At 37.9% G+C, this 25,838-nt stretch overlaps 1 protein-coding gene across 3 annotated transcripts in view; it reads right to left on the bottom strand.

The window, feature by feature from the left end:
- Positions 1 to 25,838, bottom strand: part of raph1b (Ras association (RalGDS/AF-6) and pleckstrin homology domains 1b) — a 71,369-nt gene that overhangs the window by 33,460 nt on the left and 12,071 nt on the right. For all 3 annotated transcript variants that reach the window (XM_030151884.1, XM_030151894.1, XM_030151903.1), the window contains exon 2: positions 14,884 to 14,967. The gene's annotated coding sequence lies outside the window, so the exon portion shown is untranslated. The remainder of the gene's footprint in view (positions 1 to 14,883; positions 14,968 to 25,838) is intronic.

The raw sequence follows: 25,838 nt of genomic DNA, 5'->3' as shown, positions 1-25,838 counted from the left end.
ACCTTAAAAGCCACTGGCGACCAAAAGCATCTACTGATCTAATAATTAAGCTCTGTAGATTAATAACATTTGAGCCACTCATCCTATGAATACATTGAAATAATTCTGTTAAAATGCAGTTACTCAGCTTTTCCGCTGCACAAGATATGACCCATTTTGGACATTCAGAGGCTCCATAGTGAACATGGAAATACTGTCATCGTCTGCAATGTTGATTCATCAATACAACTCATTTCGGTTAAATGTTGGTCAACCTTCAAATTAACTCTCAGCTTCTATAAACATCTACAGGATTAGTAAATTAAACATAGGAAAATACCGAAGTTTCTATGAAAAATGGAAAATACGGTCTAATGAACCAAAACAAAAAAAGTAACATAAACACAGCTACTTCAAAAATACTCCTGACCCAAAACCCTGCATGGCTGATATACAAATCATGTCAACTCTTTATTTCTGTGGATAAAGCCCCATGTCTGACTATTATATTATCTGAGAATATTGGAATATGCTGACTACAAAAGGACTCAGGAAAGGAAATGAAACATCATTAGACAGATAGGTAAGTATTTTAAAATAGGTTTGTAGTTATTTAGAACATCTTAATTTATTAAAGATTATAATGTAAATTGTGTCTCTCCTCACATATCTAAGGGAGACAGATACATATTTTAAAATATGTTTGTAGTTATTTAGAACATTTTAATTTATTAAAGATAATAATGTAAATTGTGTTTCTCATCACATATCAAAGGGCCGCCATTTATAAGCAGAGGACTGCTTCTGGGTTGTCCTATTACAAAATGTATCTTTGAAATGAATTGTCGATTTTGACTGTTGGTAAAACTTTTGTAATAAATTTGTAATAAAATGTGCATAACAGTTTGCATAAATACAGAGAACAAAACACAAAAAAATAGATGCAGAAAACTTCAATTGGAAGTCACCCCAAACATCTAATTCTTAAACATTTCATGATGTTATGTTTAAAAAAATGGCCTTTAACAGCTGTTGATAATTTTGCTCCAGGTCTTTTTTTATTGGGTGGAATTTAATTAGCTCACTGTATAAATAATAAAACTCCTGAGTGATTCATGCATTCTGCAAACAATGCCCACCTGCCCTGTTCCGTTCTCTGTCAACGTTCTGATGATGAACTACTTTAACATTTGAGCCACAAATGAAGCCTTGCATATTTCAATCACACAGGAAGTAGGAAACCTGGATATGGAATACAGTATGACCTTAGCTGTGTAAACACTTTTGTGGTTAAATACTCTGCTGCTGTGATGACTGAGTGGATGTGTTTCCATTAAGTACTTCTCTATAACCTATATTTGGACTAAATAGGGTGTGTGACGGTGAAGACTGTGATGGTTAATAAACCTGGGCATCGGAAAAAAACACAAATCTTCACATTTATTTCCTTGTTTCAGTCAATTTTACTTTATAAAAATAACCCAAACGCTGACACCTGATACCTCATGTCTAAAAATATCCTTGACACATAATATCATCCGAGCAAATTGAGGAAAAATCATGTAGTGAGGACTGGGCGAGAAAACTCAGTGAACTCTCATGACGCACTAATGCAGTGCAAGAGCGCTCAGCTGCAAATAGAAAGTGGGAATTCTTGAGAGTTTAGTGGGACACAAACGCTCAAACGGGCAAGCGTCTCCGGGGGGCACAAACAGACAAAGCTCAAACAGAGTGAACAAGTAAAACATTTAACATATCTGTGGCTGTGAATAGCTCTAAATGCAGTCATCCAACAGGCCTGGGGATGGCTGACACAGCTACAGTGCGTCCCCCCACCACCATAGTGTGTGTGAGAGACACAGCAGGAGTCTCAGAGGAAACTGGGTTATTGCACATGCAAAGGGAAAAATGGTAATATTGAACAACATTGTCCTTATTAGACCTTGCACAGTCAGGCTGCAGGATGAGAACCGCTGCAAGCCACGCTCCTGTTGTGTACAAAAACACAAATGCACACAAATATTTATCAAGTAACCTCCCTGTTGGATATCATCCCTGCTCATATTAACCAGTTGTAGGAGTAGCTTCTTCCCGAAGAGGTCTGCTTGACACATGGAAACTAGAAAAGTATGCACACGCTGACCTTTACATACGTGTCATTCCATACCAATTTACCCAGAATTCAGAGGTTTTTCCAGTTTAGAATTCATGTAAAACCTCTCAGGATCTGCTAATATCCTGAAGCTCTCCTCAGATTACCGTTTTAGTAACAAAGCTTTGATCATCAGTATTACTTATTTTTCACTGGATTAGGTTGAAATATGAATTTTCAAGATGTATTTAAGTCGAAGCTGAATATTTTACAGTAATAAAATTGTTCAGGATTTGGAGATTTGTGGACCAGGCATAGAATGTATCTTCTTCTAAATGGCTACTCTGTGTGGTATTAGTCCTGTATAAAAAAGTGACTTACTCACTTTTAAAGACAGTGCGACTGTTTATTTTTTCTCATGGTTTATTTTAATATCCTTGAACTATTCTTTTTAATGGGAAAATATTACTATTCATTGCATATGTGTCACAATTACAGGTTAGTTTGTATGGAATTTTGACATTTTGTGCCCTTATTTTACAAGAAGCAAAGCAAAAAGACAACAAATCAACAATACATTACATTTGGAGAAAATCAAATTTTCACTAAAAGATAATGTAAAGTTATTTAACTAAATTTGTCAGCTCTTTATAGATTACTTTAATATTAACTAAGGAGGCAGACGTCTGTGTGTGTGTACATGTGAGTGCAGGTGTAGTGTTCTTGTTCTGACATCACATATTAGAAACTGTAGAAACTTTTTTATATTGTCATTCTTCTAATTTCAATAAAAAGAGTTGGAAAAAAAAACAAAACAGAAGACGTTAGGAATGAGCAGCGAGCAGCCTGTAATTTGGACACAAAAGACTAAACAGGATGTGGTTGTTTTTTTTGCACATAAATGAAAAACAACATGTCCTACAATTTAAAAAAAAACCCAAAAGAATAAATCTCAGCTTCTCCCTTCTCCTGTCCATCTTACTTCCTGTCTCGTATTCCAACCCATCATCAGGTGAGATCTGTGAGTCTGTCCTGTCAGACTATGAATCACCTCTTACACATACATGCATCTGATTGTCATAACAGTCAGACTGGGTGACCTATAAACTCAGGCAATAAAGATACACACTGAAATGCCAAGTGTCAAGATATCGTAATGAAATCCTGTGTTACAGTAAACTCATTCCAAACCAGTATACACTTTAGAGCACCGCACGTGATCGTATGTGTGGCGAGACAGTCAGAGGAAGGCGTGTGCCTGGAGTAAACAAAGTGTTTATCGCAGCTCGGTTTCATTGCCTCAGAGACATAAAAAGATAAAATCTCATTGTACATGTGTGTGCATGTAATGATAGTTATTTCCAGTCAGACCTTTGGTTATTTGCTCATTTCCTTTCCCATCCCTCTTTTCCCTCACATACAAACACCCAGCCAATCAGAAACTGTAATGCTACACCAGGAATGAAGCAATTTAAGAGCAGCAACTTACGTCACAGCTTCAAATGGACACACGTGGGTTAAAAAAGGAAAAAAGGAAACTGGAAAAAAGCTGTATTTAACTCTGGTTGTAAAAGAGCTCTCTGAAAAAAGGGAGAGACTAATCGGCCACTGTCCAAAGTCTAACTGGGTGTGGTTTGCCGTCAACCTCAACTGACCTGAAGTGACCACTGACGTCTGACTAAAACTGACATAATACTGTGTGTGGGTTCTTTCTAAATGAGAAGTGTAGGGTGGCTGCAGCTTTAAAGGTTACTATAATCACTGGGAATATTGTTCTTTCTGCAACAACAGAAAAAGTCTTTGTAAAACTACTTCAATTTTGGCTGATCAGTTAGATCAGCGTTTCTCAACAGGGGGCGTTTGGACACCGTGTGTGTGTGTGTGTGGGGGGGCGTTTGGAATGAGAAAGCTGAGAGGGGGGCACTGAGACTGAAATGGGGGGGGGGCGTTAACCTGTATAAGTACCAACATCAAGCAGCATGTTATGTAAAATGTAAATTTCCATGGCCCCCGCTCCTCCGCATCACGGTACTTTGCGGCACTTACTGAGCTACACCCCCCCCCACCTACCACCTACCACTGGTCCTCGGTGGTATTGACCATTGTGCCCCCCCCACCCACCTATGGTTGGGAGGCAGCTACCTATTGTTTGTCTATAAGCTCCATCAGACCCACTTCCCCACTCGTCAAATTGTTTTGGAGGGGGACACGACAAGGACGATAACGATGAGGTAAGAGGGGAGTTACCTATGGAGCGCTATAACACCCCACACCCCACATCCCCTGATCGCAAATTTCTTTTTTTTTTTTGGGGTGGGGGGGGGATAAGGGGGGCAGGAGGCTTAGCTATGATGACATAAAGGGGCATTTGTTCAAAAAAAAGGTTGAGAATTTGTTCAAATAGTTTGAGTTAGATGCTTAATTAATGACTTTCACCACATATCCACATGATTTGTTTAGATTTCGGACTGATATTATGTAGATACTAGAGAGTAACTAGAAAAGCACTCGGAGAGCACAGACCTCCGCCAAGGCAGATCAACCCCCCCCCCGATCACCACCCAAATGTAATCATTTGTTCCTTGTGCCAGTATTTGAAAATTTCATCCAAATCCTTCCATAACCTATTACCTATATTGTCTGTCAATTAATATTTTGTTATTTACTTTCACTGCTGTTTCAAAACTCAGAGGTGGTCTTGCGGGGGGTGGGGGTGGTTCTGGGGGTTTATGCCCATCCACACAATATTACCATTTCATGTCTGAAAAGACATGTAATGTGTTGAAACTTTAATAAAGATATATGTTAAAAAAATCCGTCCATAACTTTTTGAGTTATCTTGCTAACAAACAAACACACAAACTGACAAACCTCCTTGGCGGAGGTAAAAATTTCCAATGTTACTATATTTGTGACTCATATGCTGGCTAAAAATACAATTCCAAGCTTTACGGTTGATGTAAAAGGAGAAAAAGAAGGAAATATTCGCTGAAAAGCACTATCTGACATGTACAAAAGACAAAGATAGGACAGCTGCCATCCCATCATCCTCACTAAAATATCCTGCAGCACCATGAGACTTACAATTCCTACACTCAAACGAACAATTTTAAGACAGAACCCAAAGCGAAAGCATTGAGGGGGATGAGATGTAACAGACCAGAGAGTGAGAGACGGAGGGGGTGGATAGGAAAGTGATGGATAGGTACAATAATGGAGGGATGGAGCAGGCTATTAGGATGTGAATGAAGGGGCGGGGCTGATGGCCGAAACAACAGCTCCTGTGTCATTAGTCAAGCACGGCCAACAGCCTGTGAGCAGAGGGATAGGTTACACACAAACACACACATACGCACCCCTAAACACACACTCACAAAAAGCTCACTCAAGCACAGCATGACACAGCGAACCTCTGTGGTTTATATCCAGCCAATTAGGAAGGAGGGGCAGGGAAAGAGGTGGGGGTGGGGTGGGGGGGTGAAGTCAGAGGCGGACAGATGGAGAGGGAGTCAGGAGAGGAGAGAGGAAGAGGAAGAGCAGAAATAGGGAGTGAGTGTGAAAATGCATTGTCACAGCGGTGGGCGGTTTAGGTGTGAGAACTCACTGGCGCAACTGTAACTTCCATCGCTATGGCAACACACACATCCACGGTTCCAGGTTGATGATGTGCAGACAGACAGACAGGCTAACCATTAAAGTGAATCTGGCCTCGATATCCTGTGTAGTATCTGACATATGTGGCGTTTCCACGTCCACGGCTGCAGGGTGTCCATCTGCCTGTTCATAGAACCACAGAGCGTTCAGCTGCCGTTCCACTCGATTTCCATAATTCACCACTAACTCATGTTATGGTAATCATTTTGTAGTCTGGTTCGGTGTGGAAACAGACTACAAATCAAACAGCAACAAAGTGGATAAGCCTTTTTTTTCCCTCTTCCCTCTCCTCTTTCTTACCGTCACCCTCCTTGTTCTCTGAGGATGTGTCAGCTTCCCTGCTTCCCTCCAGGGCAGTGGTCCAAATGTGAAATCAATAGTCTTGTCCCTGGCCTTAGGAGATCAGGTTACATACACACACATAAATATATATATATATATATACACACACACAGACACGGGGGCTCAGGTGGTCTGCTGCAGTGGGCTAACACACACACTTTTAAACATGATGCAGCACTGCAGCAGCAGATAACACAAGACGGCTGCTGGAGAGAACCAAGACACTACAAACACAAAACAGCTGCAGACCTGAAAAATTACACACCAGGTATGTTCCGACCAGCTCGTGAGGGGAAAGAGGAGCAAAGTAAACAACCAGAGGGTATGTGTAAAAAAAGAAAAAGAAAAGTTGTATATTTTAATGAGTGGAATTCTCTAATCTAATCAATATCAGAAATATCTGGGTGCTTCGATGAAACTGTTGTTCAATTTTAGACCCAATAATCAAAGAGAAATTTAGACATATTTCCCCCCAGGATGTACCTAATGATGACCTCAGATAAATGCAAAAAAATTATACTCTTGCTCTGAGCCATCCCAAAATTAATGATTTTTCAATAAAATATTGGGGCCAAAAAATAGGACCAAAATTGGGACAGGAAAAGCTACCTGCAGTGCATTTGATCTGGAAAACATGGCTGTAAATGGTCTTATATAGAGCTATAAATAAAGACACTGTCTTAAATTTGATGATTCTAGTGGTTTTTCTGACCTAGACATGCGTTTTTTTCATGAATCTCAGTCTCATTCCAGGTTTTGTATGCAACCCATCGTGTCCACTTGCGTTACATGCAGAACCGGCCCAGTTAAACACAAATAAATCGTGAATGATTTTGCAACAGCAGCCATTTTTGTGAAACAATCTGCCTTACATAATTAGTTCAATTCCCAAAATGTACCTGTGAAAAAATTAAGAGATATTCTTTTTTTTTAAATAGTAGTATGTAATTTTTATGTCCTTTTTGACCATGTTGCATGCAGATTTTTGTATTAAATATAATGTAAAATAATATAAAAATGTGTTTTTATCTGAAAACTAGTCTCTCTTTTATCTCAGTAAGTATTTATTTTTAAAATAGACCCAAAGTGCTTCCAAACTTGCTTCATAACATTAGTCTACATCTTATTTGAATTTTTAGCTCCTCTGTCCTGTTTCATAGAAGCACCCACATGACAGTTGCATCATAAGAGGACAGAGAAATCACTTGATCCACCACTGAATAACCTAATCTATGATAATAAAAAAAAGCAGCAAAAAACCAAACTTCCATCAAAGTCCTGCATCCAGGAACAAAACATGCGCAACAACAAATCACTAAAGTTGCAACTGCTCACACAACTAACAGATGAGCTGAAAACAGAATCAAAACACACGGCAGTGACCGGATTCCTGTCCCGACACAAGTTACTGCATCTTGACGGAGTACATGACAAGGGCAACGGTTCAATTTGTCACAGCGGTCGATATTTATGCGAGGAGAGCACGATGAGTACAATCATGAGGCCGCACATCTATCGTTGCACATACCAAACATGTAAAAATGGTTAGTCACACAGGTAGGAGGCGTAAGGACACCGGAGGCCATAACAAGGTGTAAATTATTTAGGTTAATAGGTTTTGGTAGTATCAAAGGCAATTCAGTATAAGCACATAAAATATGCAGTTCATGTGACATTTGCTTCTATGAGTAAAGGTACTTTGTGGTTTATCTACTGTACCAGATGAATGAAACCATTTTGGTGCCTGAAGGTAAGTTTCCTCCTTTTGTTGCTTGATTTAAAGCATGCATTCCTACAGACTGGTTGGCAAAAGTACAGGTGGGTCACAGGAGATTTTGTTTCAGTTGCTAAATACATTTACATTTGAAAAAACTGAATTAAACTGAAGGAAATGGTCCTTTTTAATACATTCAAAGTTGTTTTAAATGAATGGGAAAAGGACAAATGTGGGTGTAGATGCTTTTTCTAATTGATTGAATTGGGTTTATCTTTGAGGGGCTTTTAAGGAACATTGTTGTTATACTTTTAGCACCTTTTAAAATAATGGTGATGTTTTCCTTGTATTTTCTCATCAGTTTTTAGTACTGACTTTCATTGTGTTTATGTACATTAGTGTGGATGTATGGCTGTGATTTCCATTTTGTCTAACTTTTGCTGCTGCCGTCTTGGCCAGAACACTCAATGAGCTTTTTTTTTTTTTCCTGGTTAAATAAAGGTTATAATAATACTTAAAAAAAACTTTCACTGATAATAAAAGATGAGACGGAAAAAATGAGAGCCTGGTTACTCCACCTAAATGCATTTATTTGGTATTTAATGTGTTATATCCTCCTGAGACCCAGGAAAGTAAATGCTTTGGCTATTTTACATGAAAAAATTGTTTTGATTGGAAAAAGCGTAATGCAACAGTTTTTCCAGATACAATTTTTATTTTTATTTTATTTTTCTATGGAGCGTCCTTTGCAGTGGACAGGATTTTTTTTTTTCTAAGTAAAGCTGTGAAACTCTTGTCCCCTACTGAGGGCAAAAATGCATTGCTGGGTCTCAGGAGGATATGTCTTTGATATTATGCATAAAATAAAGTTGTGTCGTATAAACCGTACATGTCTGTGAAATGTTTGGTTTCTCAATTTCAACATAATGTGGGAAATGCAGTACAAATGGAAAGAGAGATTGAATACACTTCTCAAGAAAAAAGACGCACTGATTTAGAAAGTTTATTTCTCACACCTGTTAAGGGAATGTAGTAGTAGTAGTAGTAGCAGTAGTAGTAGCAGTAGTAGTAGTAGTAGCAGTAGTACTAGTAGTAGTAGTAGTAGCAGTAGTAGTAGTAGCAGTAGTAGTAGTAGTAGTAGTAGCAGTAGCAGTAGCAGTAGTAGTAGTAGTAGCAGTAGCAGTAGTAGTAGCAGTAGTAGTAGTAGCAGTAGCAGTAGTAGTAGTAGTAGTAGCAGCAGTAGCAGCAGTAGTAGTAGTAGTAGTAGTAGTAGTAGTAGTTCATTTGGTCATTAATTCCTTTAAACAAAAAACAAAAACATATCCATTGTTCCATATACAATGTGACCGAAAGAGTTTAGGCTGAAGTGAAGACTTATTTTGCCTAATCCTATTTGCAATTAACACAATGTTTCCACATGAAAACAAGCATCAAAAAAAAAAAAAAAAAAAAAAAATCAATATAATCATTGCTAAATATACAACAAAAGAGAATACATATTTACTTTTAATTCAAGTAAATCATGTCCTTATCTCAACAACCAATATTGATCCTAGTCTTTTAAACAAGTATGCTCTTTAGTCAATCCTGAGCTCTATATTTTTTAAATAATATCTAATTTGTACGTCTTTTTAAAAGTTTTAATTGTTTTAGACTGTTTGAATCGATCTTCCAGCAAACCACAGAAGGTAAAGCAGAGCGTGAGCATCACCTGCAATCAAATAAGCCACGCAACAACAAATTCCTCCTGCAACACACCAGCCATGTGCAATGTGCTGTATCTAAAGGCAGACTGATGTAGATATTCACATTGACACATGTTCTTAGCAGCTGGGATTGTCCTCCTCTGTTAGCCAACTACATTACCCATCTCAACCTTGGCTGCGCTCAAATGCTTGCCCCAAAACCACCTGCAGCCGACTGAACTGAAAAGCTCTATTTCTAATTCAGAACCAACTGTTGAAGTGTGTCTCTCATCAAGAGGGACAAAAAATATGTGTCAGTGTGTTTCCTGCCACACCGCCTCCAGCATTCCTGACGTGCCAATATGACCATCCTTTTCATTCTGGATTGTACACACACACACAATCACACACACACACACACACACACACACACACACACACACACACACACACACACACACACACACAATATTTTTATTTCCCCAAAGGTCTTTGTGGTTGCAACTCGCATGTCTCCGGGAACAGACGCCAGATCCTGTTCAAGGACGATCTGTTTTAGAGTCCCAGATGCATGTATGACATAGTTGCTATGACAACCACATCATAGAACAATGACACATTAGCCCGCGTCGTCAATGCGTGATGTACATGTGAATAATATTGACAGCTCGGTGTCAGAGTATGTCAGCCTGCCCAGATGACAGTCTCCCTTAAGCCATATGACACTTGATATGTTTACACACACAAATTAATCCAGGTTTTTCCTCGATTCCAAAATGTTCCTACATAGCTGTTCATGTGGCTAATGAAGATGAATATTCCACTGCCACTCCTATTAAGGTGTAGCCATGCACATTCTGATTAAAAACATGATGCTTTCACTGTTTTCCAGGAGGTCTGTCTCCTTCTAATCAAGACGTCTCTTCTTTTGGACATGCGTCTCTTCTCAGGGCTAGACAGTAGAGGTCGACTAATATGGGTTTTTCTAAGGCTGATACCAATTTTTGAAAATTTGGTCAGCTGATGACCAAAGCTACGGCTGATTTTGAGGCTGATATTTAACCCATAAAGTCACCGACGACACAAACCATCTGCTGATCTAAACTGTTTAATACCTGTTGATCCACTAATCGTATCAATAAATAATTGGTGTAAAATGCAGTTTATCATCTTTTCATGGTCATCAGATATGACCCATTTGGACGTTCAAAGGCTCCATAGTGAAGATAAAAACACCGTCATTTTCAACAACATTGATTCACCAGTAAAACCCATGGAGTTGGATCAATGACAGTGGATGGACACACTTGATTTATGTTCAGTTAATGATACATTTGACGGAAAAAGTCACTTTTTCTTCTGTTTTTTTTATATTGTTTTGATATAATAACCTTTGAATTAACTTTGGGTTTTCATGAACATCTAAATTAAATACAGGAAAATACATGATTTACAGTGAAAATGCAAAAATACAGAGGATAATATTATAATAAATGGTGATATATCACTCACAAGTCACTTTTCTCATCAGTTTTCTGTTTTGATGTAATAATCTTCAACTTTACTCTGAGCTTTTATGAACCTCTACATGATCAGTCAATTTAAATATAGGTAAATACATGTTTATCACGAAAAAGCACAAAATACAGTGCATAACATTATAATAAATGGTGATAAATCATCTAAGGAAAGTTAAAATAAAGAGAAAAATTCATTTGGGGACTGACACAAAAGTAGCACTAGGTGTTTATGGGTGAAGGCAGATTTTTTTTTTTTTAAGCACATTGACCGTTAAATACAACTGAAACACTCAGATAATTACGATTTTTATGCAGCAGTATAAGTGAAATTATTAATACACATACACATAGTACTCTTCAAACATTTATTGAACTTCAAGTGCTGCCCACACAGGTGCCTGATTAGATATTTATAACATTTTTACTACTGATCAAATATCAAATATCAAATGTAAGGCAGATGGCTGATATTGAAAAGAATCAATACATCGGCTGGCTGATATATCGTCTGCCTCTACTGGACAGTTTGTGTACTATGCAGAAAGCTGAGCATAACAAGCAGGAAGCTGTGAGTCATAAACTTTGGCAAAAAAAAGAGAGGGCTGTATATGTCCAAAGAATGCTTCTATATATCCCACATAATCTGAAAATGCTACATTCAGAAAAAAGGCTAGAATCTGAATATATGATGTTTGGCATTTGGTGCATGACCTCAATACACAATGAATGACACACACAGAAAACTATAAACCTCTATGACAGAAACTTCACTACTTCCTGGAACAGTTTAAGTCCAGACTTCCTCCTCTAAACCTCGGGCTCCATCTCTGCTGGGGTCCACATTTAAAATCCAGCTTCTTTCTTTCCACACTCCCACCGATCTGCTTCATTATATATATATATATACATATATACATATATATATATATATATATATATATATATATATATATATATATATATATATAATCTAGTCTTTGCCTCTGTTTATTCACATTTTACCCCCATTAGTCTCCTTCAGGCATATTCCATTTGTTATATGTTTTCCAACTGTCAAGTCCAGGACTGTAGCTCAAACTTAGCCTTAGTTTTGTAAGTCGATTGCTCTGCTCTAGCCAATTATAAGATATCATTCTCTGCTGTTATGGAGGACTTTTTCCACACAGTGTAATAGGATATTTTGTATTTTCTGAGACAGAGACAAAATTCTAGGCATTCGATTTGATCCTTAACAAAAAAAAAACCAAAACGCATAATGAAGAAGAAGAAAGGGGCTGTTGTGTGTCCTGTGAGCATTTTCAATCAAGATGTGTCACACAAACAAGACAGCGCTCTATAAATAGACACCTTTTCCATGTGAGTAATCAATATGAGAATGAGTACATTATGCAATTAATTTGTTGTCCATTGTAGAAAAAAAAGAAAAAAAAAAAACATGAGTAGAAAAACATTGCGGGTTGTAAATTGAACACAGATACGAGGCTCACTGAAAGAAGCATCTCTTTCCTACAGACCACAGACATGGTTTGCCCTCACATGTTTCCACTTTAGACAGGAATTATCTCTTTCTGAGGAAGACTCTCCCCTGACGAGATCCTCTGAGGCTCGACTCCTCTTTCATTTGGCTTTGATTTACAAGGTCGGCTGATGGAGACTTTCAGCGGGGGGGTGAGGCCTCCCTCTGCACTAGAAGCTCTGGATTTATCTCCTTCTTTTTTTTTTTTTTTAACAAACAACAAACATATGGAGCCACATTGTCAACCGTGGTTAAAGCAGCGAGGTGACAAATGTTGACATGTTGACAATGCTGGAGTAAAAAAGGCATCTGAGACCACAGAGAAAATATGGTTGGATGTAACCATAGATATAATGTGTACGCCAGTATCGTTTTAAATCTATAATTTTACTTTTACTTCACAACAATTTAGACTGCCTCCGTTACAGAATAAAAAAAATAATGTGATTATCTATATTAAGTCGAATACTCATTCCATATCAGATGATCAAGATCAATGTGCGACACTTAAAGGAGTGATATTTTGCTTTTTTAAATGGAATTATGCATTTTAAAACATTTCCCTGTGGTCTACATAAACTGTAAATGCTATGCTTGGGTCTGAATTCTTCATTAATTCAACTCCACAGGTCTATCTTCAACCCTATTTCTGAGTAATGACACCAGAAAGGTCGTTTTCAGTGGTGGCCCTTTAAATGCACACGACTCCACCCCCTCCAGGTTGTTGACCGTGCTTTCTGTCCTGTTCAGCCACTTGTGTTCATTAATACAACCAACAACTGAACATTTTAGGTAATTGGCTCGAAGTTGGGACATATTTTCAGTTTTTACTACAACCGCTGCTGCTGATAAACAATTACATCGTACTTGGAGAAATGTTCGTCGGAAGTCTTGACCTTATATGTGCAAATGTCGTGGCAAAACGTAACAAATTAAACAGGAATTATAATGGGTTGTAGAAATCCACTCAACTTTTGTCGGAATGAATATAAAGATAGCTTTGCAGCACCTGGAGGGTTCAAATTCAAAATTTTGGAACTATTATGGTCCCCAAATACACAAATAAATGAACCAAAGACTAATAAAAGTGGGTTTAGCAAAATATGACCCCTTTAAATGAATCTGAATCCCAGTCACGTTCAGCTGAGACTGAAATTGATCATGAACAACATTTGGCTGCATTTAAGGGCTAAGTTCAACTTCAGATCCAGGAACGGAAAGAGCTTCATTATGCAGTGGAAACTTTGTTTGCCCAGAAACGTGGGAATAGATGGTTGGAAAACCTCTAATCTACACAAGCAAATTTCACATTTATCTATAGTAACAGGCTGTAGCTTTGCCAACGTTGGTTCACAGGGAATTGGTAGCAACCTGTTAATGTTTTGTGTTTATGTAAACCCTGCTGCCTACTAAACATTAGCTCACTAGTTTTGCTTACTTGAGCTTAAGCAACATTCAGATAAGAGAGATTGTCATTTTGACTTTGTTAATACTATGTTTAGTTGATCACCGACTTAATAAATGATGAATAATGAAAATCAGCACTTAAAGGGGTCATATTTTGCTAAACCCACTTTTATTAGTCTTTGGTTCATTTATTTGTGTATTTGGACCCTAATAGTTCCAAAAAGTTTGAATTTGAACCCTCCAGGTGCTGCAAAGCTATCTTTATATTTATTTTGCGAAAAATCAAGTCAATTTCTACAACCTGTTTTAATTCCCTCTTAATTTGTTACGTCTATAACTAGTTACATCACGACATTTGCACATATAAGGTCAAAATGATGAACATTTCTCAGAGTATGACATAATTGTTTGTCAGCAGTACCTAAAATGTTCAGTTGTTGGTTGTATTAACGAAGTCAAGTGGCTGAAGTGGACAGAGCAGCATGGTCAACAACCTGGAGGGGGTGGAGTCATGTGCATTTAAAGGGCCAGCACTCAAAATAACCTTTCTGGTGTCATTACTCAGAAATAGGGTTGAAGATGGACCTGTGGAGTTGAATTAATGAAGAATTCAGACCCAAGCATAGCATTTACAGTTTATGTAGACCACAGGGAAATGTTTTAAAATGCATAATTCCATTTTTTTAAAACAGCAAAATATCACTCCTTTAAATGGAAGCAAAAATATAAAAAGTGACTGAGAATTTTTTACTTTGGCACAAATTTTCTATTTATAAGTAAAATCATTAAGTGCTCTTTATAGCTCTTGGTTTTACAATTCCTTTCCGTGCCATTTGTGCAAGAACGTATAAGTTCTTCAAAGCTTACTGGCAGCAACACAACTGCTGTTTTATTTTTTCCTCTGCTCGCAATTTATTACCCACAGAAAGTAGCAATGGCACCATTTAGTCACTGCTGTTTACAGGAACTCTTACCTCTGAAGTGGCTTTCCCTTCTTCCTACTGAGGTTAAAGGTCAGACAAAACCACCACTCCACTCTGGTACTGGGCTTTTATCCCCTGGAAAGAAGGAGAGGGAAATATATCAGGTATGATTGAGTGTTGTTCTGTGGCTACGGCGGCAGCACACAATCCCCACACTGGTTGGCTTTTTGTCAGTGAAATACCAAAGTTATAGATCAAGATTGTGCTTGGTCTGCACTGCAGGAGAGGCAGTTCTTGGCAGCAACCGGCAGCTGGAGGAGAGTCGGTCGATTTCACTGTCACAAGAATACAGAGGATTAACTATAGAGGGTGCTTGAGCGAGAGACTTAACTAAGCACAGGCAAAATGACACGCACAGCCAGAGAGACACTTCTAGCAAAGCTCTGAAAGCAATCAAGCACGGTTTTCCCTTCATTATAAACTCTCTTCATCATTACTGCGAGATTAAGAATGTGACATCTGAGCTGCTTCCATTGGACTACAAAGCCGTTCAGGAGCCACACACACACACATACACACAGAGGCAGTTTAATAAGCAGGGTAACCACCACAGGCTAAAAATTCAACACATGAGTCAGAGTAGAAACTCAAACCTTGTCAAAACTCTTACTTGTGTATTTACTGTGACTCACCAGGTCTCACCACTGCTGACCAGCATTAAACATTTCAGCGAATCATCAACTCATTGCTGACTCACCAGCCTCACCTTATTTTATCAAAAACAATCCACACGCTGAATCACCGTCTTGTAACAAAGCTGAATTCAAGCACGTCACACACAGTATCAACGCTATGATTTGGCCATGAGTGTGTGTATTTACTGTTTGACGGAGCTAGGTAGGCAGCTGATGTTGTGACTAACTACTAGGAAGCTATTCCCGCTGGCCTCAGCTGTTCATTTTTCTACACACCAACTGTTGTTCAGCTGTAGCATGTGGCCCGTCCGCTGGCAAAAAAAAAAAAAAAATGTGAGTGTGTGTTTTCACAGCAAACACTCCTTCTGGCAGGGGAGTCTGTGGGTGCATTTGTGCACATGCATGTTCTTATATGAAAACACACAATTGGCCGCTCATATTACAGGTCTTCCCTCCCTCCCCTCCCTCCTTGGTGTAATTTGCACACAGTTAATGTGTGATATCACTCAGTCAACACAAGGCCATTGAACAGGTGTGGCAGTGACACATGGGTCTGTGCAGCTGCAGGGAACACAGTTGATGCAGTCACAATAAGCACACAGGCTGGTAAAAAGCAGCTGCCCCAGTGCTGAAAACAAGGACAGGCCTGCGACACATGGACAGAAAACATTTAAACAAGAAACAGTGCAGCTTGTGCAGACTGGCAAAACATGACCTGGAAACAATATATTCCCTTGTGACTCAATGCTCAAGCAGTGGTGAAAGTCATTTTAATATATATTTCAAAGTACATGCACATTAGTATTAGAGTATTTAATTTTTAAGCTACTTTGAACCCATAAAAACCCAAACACCCACTGGGAACCAAAATAATTTACTTAAATAACAGTTGATCCACAGTAAATCATTAACACTCATTAATCACAGTTATTCATTAACCCATAAAGACCCAAAAACATCTACTGATCTAAAATGTCTAATACTTGTTGATCCACTAATCCTATCAATACATGTAAATAATTGCTGTAAAATACAGTTTATCATCATTTCATGGTCATCAGATATGACCCATTTGGATGTTCAGAGGCTCCGTAGTGAACATAGAAACACCGTCATCTTCTACAACATCGATACATCAGTAAAACTCACGAAGTTTGATCAAATGACAGTGGATGGAGACACTTGTTAATGATATATTTACTGAAGAAGTCATTTTCCCCATTTTCTGTTTTTGATGTAATAACCCTCAACTTTAATTGGAGCTTTTATGAACATCAATCATGACCAGTGAATTAAATGTAGAAAAATGCCTGATTTTCACTTAAGAATGCAAAATACTGACCATATTATCAGAATAAATGGTGATAAATCACTAGAGAAAAACTAATTTGGGATCTGCCACCAAAGTAGCAGTGGCTCTTTATGGGTTAATACTGACAGAGGCAATATTCTGCTACTTTAACACAAGGTTCTTACACATTTTGCAAGATCAAATTTTTCAAATTTTTCCAGCATAGCACCTTATTGCTGAGGTAAAACACATGTCTACAGGAATACATATACCCATGATTTTTTTTCCCCACTTTTTATCACAATGATGTACATTGCATTATGCTATAAACATCTAAACTTATGTTTCATAATAGCAAAAAGTTTAGAAAGTCAAGGAGAACACAAAGTTTTATCCAAAAAAGGGGAAGCTACTTGGCATTCTTCAGACACACTTGCACAGAGATAAAGATTAAGATAAAAATGCACTTGGAGTCGACCTGAGAACATCAGCTAATACTCTTTTTTGGCATTAAGTTTTATTTTGGAAAATGTGTCACCTCTTTGTAAGTAGCTTTGGCTTGGCATCTAACCTGGCAGAGTTACTATTAAAAATAAATAAATCACATTGCAGAGTTATAATTGCAAGCGCTTTCCAGACCTTGAAAACACATTATAATTCAAGCATTTTCAAGGATTTCAAGCACCTGTACGAACCCTGTTAAGAGCACCTTCTGATAGTCATGTATATTCACATTATGTCAATACATTCGAATGAAAAAGCTACCATGATACAATTGTGTAAAAAAATCAAATGGAACCACATTTCATTGTGTTTTAAATTAGAACTGTTGGACTATGAGCATTGCTAAAAATATTTGATATAATCTAATATAGCATACTGTAATCGCCATTTTAGATATTTCAATGCTGAAATTACAGCTGCATTGTATTTTTCTGATAATACTTGCATGGAATACATACTTTAACTTGATTAAGGTCTTTAAATATGCAGAGTTTTTAGTTATGGTGGAGTATAGTTAGAACACAGTATGACTATTTTACTTACGAAGAGGATCTGAATTCTTCTTTCTCCTCTGGTAAAAGGTAGCACAAGAACTCTGCATCTACACCTTTACTGTAGACAAAATATAATTTCTGCCATCATAATAAAAATAACTATAAAATAATAACAATAATAGATGCCATGAATAAGAGTGGGATGATCAGAGTTGCAGTTTTCTCCTATTTTCTCAGAACAGATGAGGAAGAATATTATAATTTTCCATTCACATTATCTTTAGTTACGTATATTCATGTTATGTTATTTCATTCAGATGAAAAAGCTGATATTATGCCACTGACAGGCAACTGAATGTTACACTGAATTAAATTACAACCACCTAATTATGTCCATTGCTGGAAAAATTTGATATACTGTATTGTAAGTGATATATCATACGGGAATAGCCATCTTTAGATATTTCAATGCTAATATTACAGATGAAGTGCATTTTGCTGATGCGTGCAGACAAACTCGTAATTTTACTTGATTAAGACCAAATTTTTTGCTATAGTGAAGTATTTTCAGTGTGGTATTGCTACTTTAGGAGAGGATCTGAATTATTCTTTCTCCTCTGGTAAAAAGGGATCTATATCTTTACTGTAGACAGGATGTAATTTCTGCTGTCATAATAAAAATACTTATGATGAATAAGAGTGGCATGTTCAAAGTAGCTGTTTTTTTCTAAGATCTGGGAAAAAATCATGTTTACAGATGAGGCAGGAAATTATGATTTTATTCACATAATCTTTAGTTACATATATTCATGCTCAAAAATTTCAGTCATTTTTTTTTTCTTTTTTTGAGCAATGTAACAAAGAAGTGGAATTACAGAGCATTCATTATACATTGCCTTTTATATCATTTTCCCCCCTCGCTCAAACCAACCCCAAGGCCCTCTGAGAAGGTGCAACAGCCGGAATAAGAACATAAATAATTTCGTTCTAATGAAAAAAAAACTGGTATGAAAACATTCACAGGCAATGAATGAAACTAGATGTTACATTGAATTAAATTAGAACTGTCAGATTCTGAGTACTGAATACAACATGTTGCTTATAATGGAATATTTTCAGTGTGGTATTAGTACTTTTATTCAACTAAAGGATGTGCGTACTTCTTCCACCACTATACTGAAGTGACCTTTTAGGCACCTTGAAAGAAAAACAGCTTCCCAAAAGGTGCCCTGTGTCTCCCCACCTTCATAAAATACAGTTGCAGCAAACTTTTAATGTGGCCTAGATTAATGCCCCACTTCAACAACAGACCAAGGGGAAACACAGGCTGCTGTGTAGTGGATACAGGTGTGTCCTTGTCCACCCAAACTTCCCCCCAGACCTCTGGGGCGGCTCATTTCCTGTCAGGGCAGGAAGTGGGAAGGACGGCTGGACACTGAGCTAGCAGGGGCGACGATGATGTCACAGCAGGAAAAGAAAGACAGGATTGTTGGAGGGGAAGCGAAGTAAATGAGCAAGCAGGAATCAGACACGATACATGTTCATACTGTATGAGTAGGGTCTGTGAAATCCCCTTTCTGTAAGGAGTTCCCCAACCATTACAGCTAATGTTTAGAATTAGACATCTTTATATGAAGAGGGACTATAAAACGGGTTGGACTCGACTAAAAACAGACACTATGGAAAGGATGACACATAGACAGTCTTTGTTATCCACTGACGCAGCATATCAACAGACAGATCAGTGAACATTTTGCCCCTCTGGACACTTCCATCAGACCACCTCATAGATCAGAAGCATATACAGTCATGCTTTAGTATTTTACTCAGTTATAATGATTGTATTGTGAAATAAAATGCCCAACAATTGAAGATCATGACAACCAGTATGGGGGTGGATCATCCATCAAAAAAAAAAAAAAAATTCAAATTTATTTACTTGCAATTGAATGTAATTCATTATCATATGTGACACTATTTTTGTGTTAACCTCCAACTACAATATAATGTTAAACTTCATTTGCACAAACATGAAAGACCACCTTTCTCAAAGCTTCATTATGCAATGGTTTTTTTGGAGTTAGCAAACAAAAACTGCATAACTACCCTTCAGCATACATTTTACTCCTAATTTCATTATGCACACAATGACAAGGCTATTCTATTCTATTCTATTCTATTCTATTCTATTCTATTCTATTCTATTCTATTCTATTCTATTCTATTCTATTCTATTCAGGACATTGTAATTCAAATGGTCTGACAGGAAACAACACTTCTGCATCTCTTCTTGACCCCGTTTCCAGGCTTAAGAAAATCTAACCTGTGGTGCCAGATTTTGGTTTTCAGACAGATCATGGTTTTAATTTGTGATGACTGTTATGACTGGATATAACTTACTCCTCTATGCAAGTTGGCACTTCCTATAACTCTGATATTTTGACTTCACTTCACCGTAACACCACGATACAGCATCAGATCTTTATATTAAGCATTTGACAAAAAGGAACAACCTGCACAAGGTTGATGTGAGTTTTAAAATTATGTCACTTTTTTCTTCTGATACCCATCTCATGATGTGTTAATAAAGTGTCATCGCAAAGTCACAAAAACTGTGAAAACCAGCACAAAAACGACTTCACAAAAAATTTCACGGTCAGAACAAGAGAAAATTCAATTGCATGCTTTATAGTGAATCAAGGCGGCGAAGCCAGAGGCTGTAATGTTCTCATAATTAACTTATAGCAATATATTAAAATAAATGACAAAAACAGATTGCCACCACCTACAACAAAAATGAACTGCCTCAAAATCAATCATGCATCAGTAAATTAATACAATTCCTGGATAGTCCTATGAAGCACAACAACAGTTTGCCCTTCAATGTCACAGTTTTGTCACCAACAATAGGTCATGTGCACATCTCAACCCCCGAATCAAAGAGCACTGAACGAGTTTTGTCCTATATACAGTCCTGGAAAAAAATTATTAGACCATCAAAAGTCATCCAAAAACAACAGTTATGCAACCAAGTACTAACTCCTGTGTGTATCATGTGACTAAAACAGACAGAAAAGAAAACATGGAATGCCTAAAAGCACTGTTTTTGGCAGAACAATGCCATAGATATTGATGCAAGAACTGAAGTGATTTTGGTTATTATTAAGAAAACCATGGAAAATGGATAGATATCAGCTCTGAAATTAAACTCTTATGAGCTATTTTTGTTGTTATCATTATATTTGTTTAAACAAATGTACCTTTAGTTGTACCAGGCATTAAAATGAACAAGAAATTGAAGAAAACAAGGGTGGTCTACTGACTGTATACCCACATAATGTCAATACATTCTAATGAAAAAGCTAATATGATACCACTGTGAAGAAAGCAAATTTCATACAGAGTTAAATTAGAACTCTCAGACTATGAACATTGCTAAAAATATGTGATATAATCTAATATAGCACAAAGAATTGCCATTTAGATATTTCAATGCTGATATTACAGCTTCAATGTATTTTTCTGATAATACTTGCATGGAATACATACTTTAACTTAATTAAGGTGCAGAATTTTTAGTTACAGTGAAGTATACAAGGAGTGGAGTATAGTTATAGCACAGTATGACTATTTTATTTGAGAGAATCTGATACCTTTTGTTGTACCAGGCATTAAAATGAACAAGAAATTGAAGAAAACAAGGGTGGTCTAATATTTTTTTCCATGACTGTACCATGCAAACTCTGGTCAGATAATGAATGGTTGCATGTTTGACTATTTTTATTTTTGTTTGTCGGATAGTTGAAGAAATTATATAACAGAACACACATAACGGCGCCTTTAATAAATATAATGTGATTACTTAATTCAATTCAGACCAATGTAATACTATTACAGGAACACTATGCTACCTCCAACACTGACAGAAACAACCTCACAGCATCTTACAAACTAAAGACGGTCTGCTCTTAACTGTACCAACATATGTCATGGTCACGGAACGCAGACTATAGATCAGTGATTAAAGATGCATTCCACTCGTTCTTCTGTTGCATGACAAGATATAATCTGCGAACATGATATATCACTACATTGTTTAACAAGACAAAGCAAAAAACCATTCACTACTATAATCTGCTTGAGACACAGAGCTAACTCACTGATGATCTGTGTAACAATGGCCTTTATCGATCCAAAACACCCACCGGCATCTTCGTCTGGTTTCAGAGTTCGATAAGGTCTTCGCAGTGACCCGGGGTGTTCTTGTAAAGGCCAGTGAGGTGCACCATCAGTGAGACAATTGACGGGTCACTATGAAGCTCATTGTCAGTAGGAGCCAGCATTACTATTGATTAGTGTCTTTGTCCTTAACCCAGTCAAGTGTTAAAGGAGCAGCTACTTTTATTCTCAAAAACGAGACTACATGGCATCTATACCCCGCTTCATATCATAGTACAAGAAGGACTGCAGTTGTTATGAATAATTAAACAACCTCATCAAATCTCCTCACTAATATTTACTCAACTGCAGGCCCTCGAGTTCATTCAGGATTATCGACAGACTCAACTGCCACCTGGTCACATGACGTTACCATAAATATGAGAAGCGAGTCTCAGGTTAAACACACAAACCGCTCTGTTTGTGCGCTCCAACCAGCAGTGCATCGTTGACCCTCGCCGATCATTTACACTCGCTCCCGCTGATGTCTGGTTGCGATTACAAGGAGCTGATCTCCTCTCCTCAGTGGGATTCTCCACGGTCCATGCAAAGAGAGGACCCAGCTCTGGAGAAACCACACATGGTGGGAATTACGGAATAATGCTGCGTCAGGAATGTTCCCACGATGGCCAGTGGGATCTAATGGAGATCCCACACTGGCTGGCTGCAGAATTACATGATAAAATGCCTGTTGTGTTAGGCTACATTTGAGCCTGCCCTTTTGATGTCGGATCTCTTTTGTGTTCTAGCATGTGCACGGGTTTAATGTAACTGCAGGGAAAGCAGGGTGTTTATGCCAGTGATCAGCTTTGAGGCAGAAATCTTACATTTCATTCACTGTGATGACAAATCCATGCACGACATATTCTGCCTTTATCTGAAAAAGACAATCTTATGAGCTATTTCACGGCTACTGAAAACTAATATTCCACAAACATTCCTGTTTATATACAGCTGTGCACACTCTGTGCCACTTCTTTGTATCAAAATAGGATTTGTTGTTTGACCTTGTGAATACAGCCTTCTACCACTGTGATATTAGCGTATACCCAAAAACCTGTTGATATAAAAGTCTTCATTTATGATTACAAGTAATGTTTCTCTTTTCCAAACACAAATGTGCTTTTTCTTTTGTCCATGCATTTCTACTCCAGCCTTGCAAATTATTAGCCATCTTTTTTGTGTACAACGCACAAAGCTGATGTATTGTCAGCTGCAAAAAAAAGCCCTATTGAGACACATACTCCAAAGGCACTGCATACATATCCAAAGAATGCTCCTAAAACCTGAATTATATCAGCATAACCTACATCTTAAATTGGAAAATGCAACATTTGGAATAATCCAAGGTTTTCCCTACCATTACAGGATTTAAGATCAAGATTTAAGATCAAGACATAGAAAAACTGAAACATTTCTGGAAAGAAAACATAACACTTTAGTTAAAATCATGTGTTTTCTGGACTATTATTTCTGCCTTCTTCAATGAGCTATGATCTTTGAGCCATTTTCTAAATATTCCAGTAATATAGATCCTACATCATGCAAAAATATTTGTTTTGTTTGAGTAATCTCCTACTAGGCATATGTAACCCAGGTGATAAAACCTAAGCAGAGCTGTAATTCTTCCCATAGATTGCTTCCTGTGTCAAAATCTCGTGGTATTTTGTTGCGTTCGAAATTCATTATTGTTAGACTCTGGATCTCACACTGCAATGATTTATAGTGTTGGTTGCATCATCAGCTGAAGTGTGCTCTTATTGTTTTTCCCCGAATGGCAATTCACATTTCACTATAAATATGTAACCTTATATGTTGTATGCCATCAATTATTATTATTTAGTTTCACAATACATGGTATCATCGCAAGCAAAGTTCAGTCTCCTGTGAACACCAGAACTTCTGATTACTAGCCAAAATTGTGATTACTAGCCTATGTTTACTGCTATCATTACTACATTGGTGTTTAACCCTTAGGAGTCTGAGCCTATTTGGCCGTTTCTGAATACTTTTGATTTTGCCTTTATATACTATTTAAAGAAATGTTTACTATACTCATGTTTGGTATCTTTTTTTTTCAGCACAACTTCATCTATATCATCTGCCTGTTATTTTTTCACTGTAACCTACTATATCAACACAAAAGGACAAAAAACACACAAAAAATATAAAATCCAATTTGAAAAATCTATATAATTTATTGGATAAATATCACAAACATGCTTATCAAACCTTTTCAAAGACTTTAAAAGTGAATATTGGTTCCAAATATTAGGTATACAAAATTAAAAATGTAATAAATTAAAACTATACTTTAATATTTGACATAAAAGCATATCTACACATAGGTGCCCCCCCACACACACACACCTCCCCGGTCCTCCCGGTTTCCACATCTGGTTCAGGTGGGGGTCATTCTGACCCTTACTTGTAATGCTAATGCTGTCAATGTAGTAGAATCTGCAGACTCAACCACTTTATTCAGTTTTGGAAAAAGGACAAAAAATTATGTAGATATGGTCAGAAATATAACCCCCCCCCCCCCCCCCCCCCCCCCCCCTCATGATTTTCATACTTTTATTCACAATTGTTTGCTCTGGTTTCAAACTGTCATATCTCCAATTGTATTTGCTCTACGAACATCAAATAAAAAGTGTTAAAGTGCGTCAAGTTCGCACTTTTGAATGAAATTGTCCCCAGTGGTCTATGTGACTGACTTCCAACGCTACGACATGTTGAAAATGTCATGTGATTGAGTCACAAGGTCGTGACCGTGGACCCCTAACGGTTAATAGTATCATACAGTACTTATTAATCAGTAGCATTCTATCGGTAACACACCTGCTACACATAACAGCAACACCGCTGAGAGGTGAGGGGTCAAACTGAAGAACCACAAATATCCCGCAACTACTGAGTAAAATTTCCTCATGAGGCACATGGGTCAAAATAATGACAAATCACTAGAGAGTGAAGATCAACGAAGCACAGAGGGATTAGCAAGTTACTCAGCCACTAACTTAACCCAGAGATTCAGTCAATACAGGCTTGGGTTCAGTCCTGGAGCTGCCAGAGTATTAGTGAATGAGATTTGTTGGGAGGCAGCCACACACACAGCTATTTTCTGGGATTAAGCCTGCAGGTTTGACTGACTGTCAAGGGATTCTCTCACAAAAATGTGTCAATCTGCACAGCGAGGGCGGCCGCTTTCCCTCGGATTCTTGCTGTCTTGTAGGTCACTGCTGTTACTGACTGAAACTCCAGATTACTTCAGTGTCCTACATGAACCCAAATGCAAAAAAAGAAGAGAGAAAAAAAAAAAAAAAAAAATCAGAGCAGCCTGCCAACATTTGAGTGTTACAGTAAAGAGCAGAGCGCTAGCGTGAAGCCAAGTGTTGTGAAAAAGTGTGACTTCCAGACTTTGGCAGAGGACCCAAGGAAAACCAAGACTGACCTCAGTGTTTCCATGCTGTCGTATTTCACATGACATCAGCTGCTCTGAAGAATGCTTTATTGGTTCTCATGAGTGGCCTCTCAATTGTCCTCACCCCTCCCCTCTTCTTTCCTCTCCCACTTCACATTTTTCACCCAGTCCTTACAGGTGTTTCTGCACTTCCAGGTCTGGCTTGATTGCGGAGCAGGGGTGAGTCCAGCTACCCCTCTGGTGACACAGCGATGTGCGGTCACGCTTGTGGCTCTTGGCTTGAGATACAATGAGTGGGCAAAGTGACAAGATCAGGCTGCTTTCCAACCTCTCTCATTTCCCTTCCTTGACGTTTCACCGCACACTTAACTACAGCCTGG

This window comes from Sphaeramia orbicularis, chromosome 2 (assembly GCF_902148855.1).
Source record: "Sphaeramia orbicularis chromosome 2, fSphaOr1.1, whole genome shotgun sequence".
NCBI lineage: Eukaryota > Metazoa > Chordata > Actinopteri > Kurtiformes > Apogonidae > Sphaeramia > Sphaeramia orbicularis.
Note: the sequence above shows the minus strand (reverse complement) of the source record. Positions and strands in the feature narration are given on the sequence as shown.